This window comes from Panthera uncia (genome assembly GCF_023721935.1).
Source record: "Panthera uncia isolate 11264 chromosome C1 unlocalized genomic scaffold, Puncia_PCG_1.0 HiC_scaffold_4, whole genome shotgun sequence".
In the NCBI taxonomy this organism is placed as follows: domain Eukaryota; kingdom Metazoa; phylum Chordata; class Mammalia; order Carnivora; family Felidae; genus Panthera; species Panthera uncia.
In genome coordinates, this window is record NW_026057585.1 from 1,782,222 (window position 1) to 1,791,612 (window position 9,391).

Sequence of the window (9,391 nt, forward strand, 5' to 3'; positions counted from 1 at the left end):
GGCGCCTGGGTGGCCCTGGCGGTGAGCGTCAGACTTCAGCTCCGGTCATGATCTAGCGGTTCTTGAGTTCAGGCCCTGCGTCGGGCTATGTGCTGACAGCTCGGAGCCTGGAGCCTGCTTCTGATTGTGTGTCTCCCTCTGCTCCTGCCCCACTCACACTCTGTCTCTCTCTCAAAAATAAATAAACATTAAAAAAATAATTTTTTTTAAATGTTAAGAACTGTTTCCTTATTTGAAGTTCAACATGTATGTTTTGTTTTTTCAATAAATCCTTAAGTTCTTTCCAGACAAGGACTATTTAAGCTACTTTGTATCATCTATATTTTTTCATACTTTGTGCTTTTTTTGTATTTGTAGGGTTAAATATTTGAATTGGAATGTTCTAGAACAGACAAATGAGTCCCAGGTGCCCAGGCCTGCTCTCCCAACTTTTCCACCTAAGCCCAGAGGCCTACAGGCAGGTAGGTAAGCTGGCTAGGGACCAGAGGCCTCTGTGATTTTGTAGGGATTCAGGACAATGTTGTTGCTAGAGCTTCTGTTTTTGCGTTTTCAGGAGAAGTTGTATCCGATTTTAAAATATTGACAAGTGACTAAAAAATCTCAAGACAGTAAGTATACCAGAGGTGCCTGGGTGGCTCAGTCGGTCCGACTCTTGGTCTTGGCTCAGGTCATGATCTCACAGTTTCGTGAGTTTGAGCCCCTCATCAGGCTCTGTGCTGAGCGGAGCCTGCTTGGGATTCTCTCTCTCCCTCTCTTTCTGCCCTTACCCCACTCATGCTGTCTCTCTCAAAATAAATAAATAAACTTTAAAAAAAAGGCAGTAAGTACACTCCACAAAACCTATTGATCAGATTTGTCTACAAGCCTCAAGTTTGTGCCTCTCCTTAAAACATCCCTGGCATTGGGGCGCCTGGGTGGCTCAGTCGGTTAAATGTCTGACTTCGGCTTGACTTATGATCTCACAGTTTGTGGGTACAGCGTCCAGCCCAGCATGGGGCTTTGCACTGACAGCTCAGAGCCACTTTGGATTCTGGGCCTCCCTCTCTCTCTCTCTGCCATTCCCCCACTGGCGCTTGTGCGCTCGCGCGCGCTCTCTCTCTCTCTCTCTCTCTCACACACACACACACACACACACACACACACAAATAAATAAATAAACATTAAACCAAACAAAACCATCCTCAGTGTTGGTCTTGTGTCCCTAAAGAGCTTTCGAAGCTAATGGGTTAATGCTGCTGTCCCAGGAGGGCTGGTTTATCTAGGGACTGTTGGTGACAGCCCTAACCCAGAGGCATATTTATAGCCCTGGGTGTGGAGGGGAAGCCCCTTTGCTCAGACCTCAGAGCACAAAGCAGGTGATGAAACGCCCAGCCCACAGGGCCAAAGGAAGATATTTTAGGTCAGGGGACCTTTCAGTGACCCTGAGTGACATCCCATCAGCATTCATTTATCTAGGAGGAGGCAAGCTGCCAAACAGGAGGGTGCCACTGAGCACAGCAGAGGGGGAAGGAGCCTGGGTGGAGGGAAAAGGTCTGCCTTTGACATTTGTAACTGCCATGAACTGAAGGTCAGAAATAGTCCCTTCCATTAAGAAGTGGCTGTGGATGAAAGAACTCGTAAGATTTATCATTGTCACCTCCTGTGACTTGGTGGTCTGAAAATGTTGTATAAAGGAAAGAATTTCCTATGCCTCGGCAATTTGTGAAGTACCAGCTTAAATTTGCGGACACTGTCTTGAGGATAAAAGGAAGCATTTTTCAAAGGCTATATAATCAGTAGATGTTCACCCAAAAGTATCTCTGAAGACAGGACAGGTAGAAGATGAAGAGGAGGACGAGCTGAGAGTTTGTCTGACTTTGAACTTAACACAGTGTCCTGATAATAATATAGCTAACATTACTCTGGACTCAGCAGTGCTTACTTACAGCTATACAAGTGCTTACTCTGTGCACAGTCCTCAGCTTAACAGATTTGGAAACAAAGACACAAAGAGAAATGCAGTACTTGGCCCCAGATCTCACAGGTAGAAGCTATTATCTGTATATATTGTGTGCAAGTGAAATTTTTGAGACATTTAGCTGAGTTTGTATTGTCATTTTTTTTTTTTCTGGTAGTATGTTAAGGGAGTTCTGTGTTGAATTAAGTAACATTTTTAACTACTGTTTCCTGTGAGACACTGTCCCTATCCTAGATAATGCTGATGATCATACCAGTGTGTACAGGTGGGGCCCAGGAACTAATATGAAACTGTGCCTTTTGGTTTGTGGCCATAGCAACCATTTTCAGAAAGCCTGGTGTTTGCCTTTCTGCCTCTCCGAATCATGGTTTGCTCAACTCCTTTGTTCCAGAAGAACCACTCTTTTCCCAGTCGCTACACACCAGGCTGATCTCCAGCTGTTGATTCCCAATGTCCTGTCACATTGGTTCACACTGTTTTCTTTCACTGATGCCATTCTTCTGACCATTAGGCTTTGCGTTGGCCCAGTGAGCTCACTTCCCACAAGTTATGACAACAGCCTATTGTGATCTGTTTCCTACAAGGAACCTGGAGGGTGGGGATCACTCGGCCACATCTACCTTTGTATTCACCACCTCGCCTTGCACATAGTAGGCATTTAATAAATGCTTGTGGGATGAGTCCATGAAGGAGAAATGGTGAGCACTGCCTCAGCTCTGGACACATTCCAGCACTTTCTGGTGGTTGTCTTGTCCTATCATGGCTCACCTGGCTCTGGGGTGATGAAATGATGCAGAAACAGAATGTGACCCGTTTGATAAACGAGGACCAAGACACAGATGGGACGCTCTAGTTTCCTAGTCACTGCTCTAGAGTCATTACATTTGGTCAGAAACTCCCAAAGTCTGAATTTTTCTTGATTTGATTTCCATATTTCAATCTAAGAGTACCTCTCAGGCAGATCTTGAGACTGCCTCAGTACCTCCCTGAGTCATGTATCTGTCTGGTCGTCAGCATTCCGCAAACAGGAAGTGCTTGATAAATCTTTATGGAACTGAATGAATTGATTGGACATAACCTTGGCAGCCATTAAGTTTACAATATCATCAGTCCTTTGACAACTGTGTTAAGTGGTTTGGACCCATGTGCGTATCTTCTTCCATATGTGTTTGCAAGACATGGCCATAAGCTAGAGCTTCTGGATCAGGCCCCCAAAATGTTTGCGGATACTCATTGTCTGCTAAATTGGAAGGTTCCTCAGACGATATCCTCTGTTATAGTCTCAGCACAACCGATTTACAGATTTAACAAGATGGTACCTGTCACCAGGGATGGGGAACAATTGGCCAGGACCTGTCCCTCTGACGCAAGCTTCCACTCAGCCTTGTCTTTAGGATCTTCGAGAACATTCATCAGTGTCTGTGTGCCCTTGCAGCTAGCGGGGCCTGGGAGCCCATGGTGGTCCGTGCGGTCGCTGCTGCTGCAAGCTGGGGAGACTTGGCACTGGGTCCTGAAGAGGTTAACCGTGGGGGGACGGCGCTGATCCAGACTCCAGTCCCGGTTCTGCCATTTGGGGGTCGTGTGGCCTTAGACACGCTAAGCTGCTGCTCTGTCACCTCTGAACGTCGACTAACGACAGTATCCAGCTTACCTACTTCACAGGCCACTGTGAAAACCAAAATAAAAATGACAGCATGCATGTGAAAGCTTAGAGTCCTATGGAAAAGTAAGTCGTGTTAGGTTAATGATGCTGTTCAAACTTTTTTTTAGTTGATGGGCCACATAGATCAAGACTCTGGCTTCAGTGAAGACTTCAAGCTGCCTCGACATGATGCCCGGAGTTCTCCACTGAGGGTGCTGCAAGACACAGCAAGACTCTGCCAGGACTTGCCGGTGACAGAGTGGACATATTCCTGTGTTCTCACAGCAGGTTGGAGATCGTGGCCCGGCCTCTGTGCCAGGGATTGGGGGAAAAAGTTATGTTGCTGTCTGGGCAGAAGCTGATTTTCTTACTAAGAAATCTGGCACCAGACGTGTGCCACCAGGACTGAGTTCTGTGATGTCTTCCCAGCTTGGCAGACTCCTTGTCGCCCTGGGGCTCTGGGACCACAGTATGTGGTGCTATGGACTGGCTTAGGTTCAGCAGGAGCTGATAGGAAAGGTGCTTGGGAAGATGGGCCAGGTCACAGAAAGAAGGGCAAGCACTGGCTAGTGGTAGCGGGGATGAGGCTCGAGGACTCCAAGCACTCTGAGAAAACACAGCAACCTATTGTTTTGGTATTGGGTCTGGGAGTGCACTTCATGTAATGGCCACACATAGTACTGTGACCAGTTCCAAGATCAACTACAGATGTGAATTCAGAGCAGGACACAGTGCATTTTCCCAAGTAAGGAGGGTGACAGACACATATCTTCTCAGCCCAAGGAGGCTTCTACGAGAGAATAAAGGTCCATGTGACAAATGGGCCCAATTTCCAACCCCTCACCTAATTGTACAAGTAAATTAAGAATTCTCCCATCAGATGGGGCACCTGGGTGGCTCAGTCAGTTAAGTGTCCGACTTTGGCTCTGGTCATGATCTTACGGCTTGTGGGTTCAAGCCCCGTGTCGGGCTCTGTGCTGACAGCTCAGAGCCTGGAGCCTGCTTTGGATTCTGTGTCTCCCTCTCTCTCTGCTCTTCTCACACTTGTGCTCTCTCTCTGTCTCTCAAAAATAAATAAAAACATTTTAAAAATTAAAAAAAAAAAAGAATTTTCCCACCAGAGCAGAGGTATACAGAGAGAGCAGGTTCTGGAAGTAATGTGGGTCCTAGTCACAGTTTGAGGAAGGTGTCACTTTCACAGTTACAGAGCAGAGCCAGAGTCTCTGGGCCAGAATGTGAGCAAGTCATTTCTACTACCTGCACGTCAAGAATATAGCTTCTTTCTTCATGGGTTGTTACTGGACACACAGGACTCTAACTGCCTTAAAGAAGGGGCCACGGTAATTCTCCCCACATGAATCTCACTCTTGTGCCTAGAACTTTCCCTGCCTTTCTGGAGAAAACCAGTTTGGTGTCAAATTAATCTGGACAGACTGTGCTGAAGGCCTAAGAAAGGCAGACATAAAAGGGTAAGAATAAGGGTACAAATTCAATACCATGGCCCGAGAGGCAGGCAGGGCTGCCAAAGGAGAGGCAAGAATTTCGTACATGCCAAGGACTTGAAGTCAGAAATAGAAGAGTTGGGGCATGATGTGAAGGAAAGGTGAGCTGAGGCAGGAGGAAGTGTGGGCTTGCCCTCTGACCACAGGCCTTGGCTCATTCAGGGGCCTCAAAAGCCCTGAATGCACAAACAAGGGCCCACCGGTACTGGAGAGGGTCTCCCTTCTCTGCTCACAGCCTTCCCTGCTCTTGGCAGCATCAGTATCTACCTGGCTCTGAGCTTGGCATTCAGAGCCTTGCCCTGTGGCCACAGCCGGCCTCTCCAGCTTCACCCCCACCCCAAACAGGCTGAGCCCCTCAGCCAGGGCCTGTGCTAGAAGGTCCTCCGCCCTCCCTCCCCTCTGTGCTCGGAACATCCACCTGCCAAGCCCCAGCTCAGTCTCTCTGAGGGAACTCCTGGTGTCCCAGGACCATCTCTGTCCATGTCTCTCCCTGGCCCAACCCTCTGGCCATGGCAGTTCTCTCCAGGCCAAGGGGGCCTGTCACTCAGGTGTGCCTGCCGATCACCCGTGGGGATTATTAAATTACAGGTGTCGGGTCCCCAGTCTGGGTGATCTCATTCCTGAGCTCCATGGGTGATGGGTGCACGCCCGGGCATGAGGCCCCTCATCTAAACCACTCGTGGGGAGGTTTACCTGTGAACCGGGTCCTAATCTGGGTGCTGGAACACAGGTCTGAAGGAACCACATTTCAATTTCTTTCTCAATAATTTGTTTCAAGCTTTCCTGACCCTGGGGCAATGGAAACTCAATCGTCAATTTCAGGGATCCCACCCTCACCTTTGGGCACTCAGCAGCGCCAGCTGAGTTTCCAGAAAGACTGTGTTGGTGACGGCAAAGCTGTTTATTCACTGAGAGAAGCTGACAAATATCCTGGAGCAAAGGTCAGTCCGTCTTTCTTGCTCTGACCTTGCCGCAGCCAGGGTCACAGGCCCAGAGGAGGGACGTGGCGGAGGAGCCGGTGGGGACACACCAGGTCAGTCTGTGGCAGTGGCACCTGGAACCTGGGGGAAGGAAGGGTCGTGATGAGGTCCACTCGGTTTACTTAAAACTGAATGAAGTCTTCTCCCCGAACCTGCTTCCTCTCCTGACTTATCACCTGTTGTTCAAAATCCTAGAGTCCTCTTTAAGCCTTTCTCTCCTCGCCCTAGAACAGTGTGGAACTTTAGAGGCATTTTGCCTAGTCCTTTATTAAAAAAATTTTTTTTAAGGTTTATTCATTTTTTAGAGACAGAAACAGAGCCTGAGTGGGGGAGGGGCAGAGAGAGAGGGAGACACAGAATCCGAAGCAGGCTCCAGGCTCTGAGCTGTCAGCACAGAGCCCGACGCGGGGCTCGAACTCACAAACCCTGAGATCATGACCTGAGGCGAAGTTGGATGCTTAACCAACTGAGCCACCCAGGCACCCCTCACTTTTGAATAACTAGATTATTTTAAAAACCCCAAAAAACTAGATTATGAATTGCCCAGGGCAGGGGCTTTGCCTCATACTTCTTGGTTTCCCCTGCAGGACCTGGCGTTGAGGACTGCGTGATAAAAATCTCAGTCACCTCTTGTGTGTGGTGTATGCTGAGGGAAACTTCAGCAAAATGCAGACATTTCTAGGCAGAAATGTCCACTGAGCCATTATAAGCCCAGAAGAGCCGGAGACATAAACCGGGAAGGAAATATTTACCATACAGGGTGAGCAAGCCCCAAGAGTAGCCGAAAAACTCTTGGGGGAAAGAAGGGGTGCACAAGTCCAGCAGGTGCCCCAGAACAATAGGGGAGACAGAACACACTGAGGACCAAAAGTCAGAACCAGACTGAGGCTTTGCTGCAGCAGGAGGTGACCCAGCGCCTGTGGCCACGGGCCCAGGTCACCTCTGGCAAACACACAGGTGCGCCTCTGCTCCCGATGGGATTTCCTGGGCTCTCCAGTGACCCCTGCCCTTCCCGGGGCTGGGAAGTGTGGTGGTCCCTGCTCAGCGGCCTCCTGTTCCATATGGGACTCCAGCCTGGCTCCCCAGCTTTCCTGCTCCGGCTGTGGCTGGCCGCTCTCCTCCCGTCCCTGTTCCTTCACCTCTGGGCAGGGTCTGCTGCCATGGGGGGCAGCTGGACAGTCAGGTGATGGAGGGGCAGTTAGGCCCAGTACCAGTCACTGTCCTCTCCCTGCAGATCCCATCCCGCTCCAAAGGCGGGGAGACACCAGCACGTGGGGGTTCAGAGACACACCATGGGCCCAAACTCTTCACCAGGCCCAGGGCCTCCCAGTCCCTATAGGGTCTTCAGATTCATCCTCTCATCTGATCTTCCCCCAAACCTTGTAAAGTGGGGGTGCACTGGAGGACATTCCAGCCATGCATCAGATGAGAAAAACGAGGCAGGAGGTGCCAAACATTCCACCAAGCGGGAGCCGGGACTGGGGTCTCCCACCTTCTGGCCCAGCACTTAGGGCAGGGGCAGGGAGAAGGCGTGGTGGGCTCAGCCTGGATTCCCTGGGGGGGGGGGGGGGTGAGTGGGGGCTTAAGTACCATCACCCTAAGTGACAAGTGGCCTTTTGGCGCTGGGAGGGATGAAGCAGTGTAGGCTGTCTCCTTATGTTACAAAAGAAAGGGCCCAGGAGGTCTTGAGCTGCTCTGGGCCACAGGTTCCTGGAGCGCAGAGTGGTGGGGGACTCTTACTCCAGGCTGGAATGAGCCGCATTGCACACTCAGTGTGTGGAACAGTCAGGACCCATGCTTTTGTCCTCTGGTGACTGGGCCACAGATCGGATCCCATTTGTGCAAGGTTGTGGGGCCCTTCTGCAGATCCCTTCGTTTTCATTCATGAGCACTACAAGCACAGTATTCCCAGCCTGCCCAGGTTCACATCCCAGCTCCCTGTGTGCAAAGGGGACATCCCTATGCCACTGCCTAGGGTTTTTTTTTGTTTTTTTTTTTTTAATGTTTTTATTTTTGAGAGAGAGAGAGAGAGACAGAATACTAGCAAGGGAGGGACAGAGATAGAGAGGGAGGCACAGAATCCAAAGCAGGCTCCAGGCTCTGGGCTGTCAGCACAGAGCCTGATGCAGGGCTTGAACTCATGAACTGCGAGATCATGACCTGAGCCGAAGTCAGACGTTTAGCTGACTGAGCCCCCAGGCACCCCGTAATGAGGTGATACACATAAAGTCTTTAACTGAATAGCGCCTGGCCACAGTAAGTCCCCACAATATCGGTTGGTGTTATTATACACTTATTCTAGAGTTAGAAGAATGGGCTGTAGAATTGTTTGGCTATGCAAGTGTAGGTGTCTGCCTGCATACCCCCGTCTGGTCCGGAGGCCTCAGGAGGAAGGTGTTGCAAGGTCTGCTCTGTGGTTTAACTGACCTGGATAGAACCTCCTTGGTCCCTTCTCCAAGGGTGGACCAGGAGGCCCTCACCTGCTCTGCATCCTGCCAGGGAAATGTCATCAGCGGCTGACTCTGCTCTCTGACCCTTGGCCCTGAATCACCAAAGAACTGAACACCCCAGGGAGGCTGGTCCCTGCCCACTGGCTGATCACTGAGAACAGGTGGGTCCTGAAGGCTGGGCCAGACTTATTTTTGGGGAGGCGAAGCAAATCCAAGCCGAGATGTTGGAGAGAATTAGAGAAAACACCCCCATCTCAGCTCCCATCTGCCAGGCTGGGGCTGGGCACGGCACGACACGAAAGCAGAGCAAGGGGGACTTGACTCAAAGCAAAATGACCAACCAAGAGGCTGGGAAAAGAGGCGGGTTCAGATGGGAGCCAGGAGCTCCTGGTGGGGTCAGCAGGGTGTTCGGGAGGCTCGGGCTTCTCTCTATGAAGGTTTGGGGACCAGAGGGGCCCGGGACATGGGCAGAGGACAGTGGGTTTGGTGACCTGAGCAGAGGGCATCTGTTCCTGTCCCTCTCCCGGGGCAGTGAGGCTGGTGCCCCCTGGGCAGCTGAGCCCTGGGCAGGCTCAGGGCCAGTGCGGCCTCTCTGGGCGGGGTTCTCCAGTGCAAGGCATGTGAGCACAGGCTAGGGGTGGGGCCGTCAGTTAGGACCAGCAGATATGTGTTGCTGCCTCTCCCTGGCCACACCAAGGCTTCGGCACCTTCTTCCCCACCCATCCATTCCTCTCCAGCTTCAGTCCTTTACACTGAAGTGGACTTTTAAAAATAGGTAAAGCACATGGTACACAGTGGAAAGTTCCCTGTCCTGCCCCGCCCCACCTTCCCCTCCTCGGAGCAACATCTGTGTCCTTACT